Below are 4,868 nucleotides of genomic sequence, written 5' to 3' on the forward strand. Positions count from 1 at the left end.
TCTAATCAATACGAAACGCAATGTAATCGATCCGATGAACCAATTCTATTCCTGGGGGGGCGCTTCACCTGGGATCCCATGCTTCTATCTCAGCCGGATCATAACATTCCCTCTTCACGTCATAGTTTATTAGCGAAACAAGAACTGGTACGGAGGCTTTATGTTACTTACGGTACGAGGAGGGAGCGCGAGAAACATTTCTCAAATGAAAAGATTAGAAATTTCTTTCTTCTTCGTGGATATGACCGGAAATCGATAACTGAATTATCTACCAAGCGGTGGAAGAATTTCCCTTCGGGTGAAGAACGACACTTTGAATACGTCAAAGAAACCTAATTCATGCATATATATTTGCAATACCCGCAGATATTTGTTCCTATTCACTCGTATCAAAGCATTCCAATGGAAGATTTGCAAGAGCGATTCCTTCGTTTCAGGCTTATGGTTCATAGAGATAGATGGATGAGACGGAATCGTCACTCATCCAAAGATTTTCTCATTCATAACATGTTGTTTGAAAGTTACCACTACCTATTCAATCTATTTCGATTTAGTGGGACGTCACCGGATCGAATAACAAGACAATTATTGAATGGGAATTCGATATCGCATCATAAAATCTCGGATATTCTTGACTCAGTCTGGATCCCTAGCAATATATAGGGCTATTCAGGATTCGAATTGGTGAAAGGAAGATACATCTTTTCCCCTTACTGATGCAATAACTTCTGCTTATAGAATTCCGGATAATTACTAAGTTATAGATCACCTTCGGAGTCTTCCTATTCGGGAGATGGAAGCAACATTCGAAATCAAGAAGGAGTAGGAATCTCTTATATGGAAAATGTAGGAAGTAGTTCGTAGAGGACGTAGTAGTTTTCCAACATCCTTATCGGAACAAATCCTTGATGAAGATGTCGATCCATTCTGTTTGAGATTCTCCGGAGATTCAATTTCTCGGTGATCAACGGTAATATGGGGAGGAAGGAGGGGCATTCCCCTCATTCATCTTTACATTCCAAAAATTCATTCTAAAGTTTGGATTTTCCCGTATCCAACTAGATAATCAGGATTTCAAGTCCTTTCCATTGTTTCCATTGGAAGGGCTCTAAGGACCCCGGGTCCTTAGGGGATGGACCATCTAACCGAATCCCAAAATTTTAGTTCATTCAAATTCACTAATAGGGATTCTTGGTGACATCCTAACTAATGCCCCGACTAACTACTAGGATTTCTGGTCCTAGTCCAGATACTGGGGTCTCGTGACGCAGTTTCATCACACTCTAATTGGCTACTACGACTTTCAGTCCCACCTCAGGTACTAGGATTTTTAGTCCCCTCGAAGGATTTCAAGTCCCCCGTCTTCTTCAAGGATTTCCAGTCCTGTCTTCTTCAAGGATTTGAAGTCCCCTGATAAGGATTTCTAGTCCCGTTGAAAGACCTACTTGGATCTCCTCGAATCTCGGGATTCTGAGTCCCAGCCTCACTTGAGAAAGAAGCAGAAGGTGTTTCCTATTCGATACCTAATACTTCATATCCAAATCCCCGGACGGCGGAGAATTCTGGTCTCAATAATCAACAATCGGAGGATTTGCATCCCCATGTTTGAGGGTTGGGCACTGGAAAGACCAGAATCCTCCGAGGATTTTTCTTCCTATTGGGAGTTTGGGAGGCACCGGAGAGACCACTTGTCTCTCGAATCGAGGAGGTATTTCGAGTGCTCATTTGGGAGATAAGCAAATCAATTGAATGTGAATCTTTAGTGGTAGAGAGAATAAATCTTTGATAAATCTTTTAGTATATAAGGGTTCGATCTGAATAAGGGTACGAGACCTTCTGCCCCGAGGAAGTATTTCGAGTGCTCATTTGGGAGATAAGCAAATCAATTGAATGTGAATCTTTAGTGGTAGAGAGGATAAATCTTTGATAAAGCTTTTAGTAGATAAGGGTTCGATCTGAATAAGTGTACGAGACCTCCTACCCCGAGGAGGTACTCATTTGGGAGATAAGCAAATCAATTGAATGTGAATCTCTAGTGGTAGAGAGGATAAATCTTTGATAAACCTTTGAATAGATAAGGGTTCGATCTGAATAAGGGTACGAGACCTCCTACCCCGAGGAGGTACTCATTTGGGAGATAAGCAAATCAATTGAATGTGAATCTCTAGTGGTAGAGAGAATAAATCTTTGATAAACCTTTGATAAAGCTTTTAGTAGATAAGGGTTCGATCTGAATAAGGGTACGAGACCTTCTGCCCCGAGGAGGATTCGGACCTCCACGCTCTTCAGCACCAAATTTTGAATCTGGCGTGTCTACCATTTCACCATCGAGGCTCTACTCCTTATTCCTTACCTTTTTACTTCCCACCACCCCATCTTTCTCTATGGATGGGGTCCGGAATATGTTTCTATCAATTCGATCCTAGTCCCTCATCAAAAGCAACCCTTTACTTATTTTTCCCAATCTTATTTCTTCGTCTCTCTATATCGAAAAGGATTTCCAGTCCCCTGGAGGGACTTCTAGTCCCCCTGCTGAAGGATTTATAGTTCTCTCCAAGGATTTTCAGTCCTCCTGTTGAAGGATTTCCAGTCCCCGGGAAGAAAAAAGGATCCATAAATTTGTTCTGTATCGATTCCATCCCAGCTCCTCGTCAAGAGCAAACCCTTTCTCCTCCTCTACCGATCCTGTTTCTTCGTCTCTCTCCATCTATAAGGATTTGAAGTCCTGTCTTATTCAAGGATTTCCAGTCCTCTTCAGGGATTTCAAGTCCCCCGTCTTATCCAAGGATTTATAGTCCTCTTCAGGGATTTCAAGTCCCCTGTCTTATCCAAGGATTTATAGTCCTCTTCAGGGATTTCAAGTCCCCTGTCTTATCCAAGGATTTATAGTCCTCTTCAGGGATTTCAAGTCCCCTGTCTTATCCAAGGATTTATAGTCCTCTTCAGGGATTTCAAGTCCCCTGTCTTATCCAAGGATTTGAAGTCCTCTTAAGGGATTTCAAGTCCCCTGTCTTATTCAAGGATTTCCAGTCCTGTCTTATCCAAGGATTTATAGTCCTCTTAAGGGATTTCAAGTCCCCCGTACTCTTCAGGGATTTCAAGTCCCCCGTACTCTTAAGGGATTTCAAGTCCCCCGTACTCTTAAGGGATTTCAAGTCCCCCGTACTCTTAAGGGATTTCAAGTCCCCTGTCTTATCCAAGGATTTCCAGTCCCCTGAGAAGGATTTCAAGTCCCCCGCCCCCGATAAGGATTTCAAGTCCCCCGCCCCCGATAAGGATTTCAAGTCCCCCGATAAGGATTTGAAGTCCTCATCAAGGATTTTCAGTCCCCTGAGAAGGATTTCGAGTCCTTTGAGAAGGATTTGAAGTCCCCTGAGAAGGATTTCAAGTCCCCTTTCTTCTTTAAGGATTTGAAGTCCTCTTCAAGGATTTTCAGTCCCCTGAAGAGGATTTCAAGTCCCCTGTCTTCTTTCTTTAAGGATTTGAAGTCCTCTTCAAGGATTTTCAGTCCCCTGAAGAGGATTTCAAGTCCCTTTTCTTCTTTAAGGATTTGAAGTCCTCTTCAAGGATTGTCAGTTCCCTGAAGAGGATTTCAAGTCCCTTTTCTTCTTTAAGGATTTGAAGTCCTCTTCAAGGATTGTCAGTTCCCTGAAGAGGATTTCAAGTCCCTTTTCTTCTTTAAGGATTTGAAGTCCTCTTCAAGGATTGTCAGTTCCCTGAAGAGGATTTCAAGTCCCCTGTCTTCTTTAAGGATTTGAAGTCCTCTTCAAGGATTTTCCGTCCACTGAAAAGGATTTCAAGTCCAAGGATTTCCAGTCCCCTGGAAGGGTCTATGAATCGGACTAGATACATTATACAAAATCAAACCGTCAAATGCAAGACCTAATTCTCCTTGTTATCTATCACTCTCGCTCGGATCTCCCTCAGTGAGGGAGATTTGACGATCGAGAAGGATTTCAAGTCCAAGGAAGATTTTCAGTCCCCTCGAAAGGATCTATGAATTCGACCCATTTCTATTATAGCTAAGAAAACTGTCGAGCGCAAGACCTAATTTTCCTTGTTATCTATCAATCTCGATCGGATCTCCCTCAGTGAGGGAGATTTGACGAGAAAGATCTCAATTCCAAAGATTTTGAGTCCCCTCGAAAGGGTCTATGAATTCGACCCATTTCTATTATAGCTAAGAAAACTGTCGATTGCAAGACCTAATTTTCCTTGTTATCTATCAATCTCGTTTTGAGATCCCTCGGTCTCAGTAGAGGGAGACTTTGACGAGAAAGATTTCAAGTCCAAGGAAGATTTTGAGTCCCCTCGAAAGGGTCTATGAATTCGACCCATTTCTATTGTAACTCAGAATGCCGTCGATTGCAAGACCTAATTTTCCTTGTTATCTATCAATCTCGATCGGATCTCCCTCAGTGAGGGAGATTTGACGAGAAAGATCTCAATTCCAAAGATTTTCAGTCCCCTCGAAAGGATCTATGAATTCGACCCATTTCTATTGTAACACAGAATGCCGTAGAGCGCAAGACCTAATTTCTTGGATTTGATTTCAATTCCAGGGGACCGCCATGGGCCTTAATTTGTTATCGCTGCAAAATCGTCCTGACGATAAGGAGTCGATTCCAAGTTAAGGGATTTAACGTCCCCTGGACTAACTATGAATCATAGATGTACTATCAAAGTCCAGAGGATTGTCGCTGCAAAATTGCCCCTGTCCAAGAATTTACAGTTCACTAGGAAATCATAGCTAGATCAATTATAGCTAAGAAAACTGTCGATTGCAAGACCTAATTTTCCTTGTTATCTATCAATCTCGATCGGATCTCCCTCAGTGAGGGAGATTTGACGAGAAAGATCTCAATTCC

Source organism: Dipteris shenzhenensis, unplaced genomic scaffold, assembly GCF_047967505.1.
Source record: "Dipteris shenzhenensis isolate YYH24624 ecotype China unplaced genomic scaffold, Dip_SZ_1.0 scaf0342, whole genome shotgun sequence".
NCBI classification, from domain to species: domain Eukaryota; kingdom Viridiplantae; phylum Streptophyta; class Polypodiopsida; order Gleicheniales; family Dipteridaceae; genus Dipteris; species Dipteris shenzhenensis.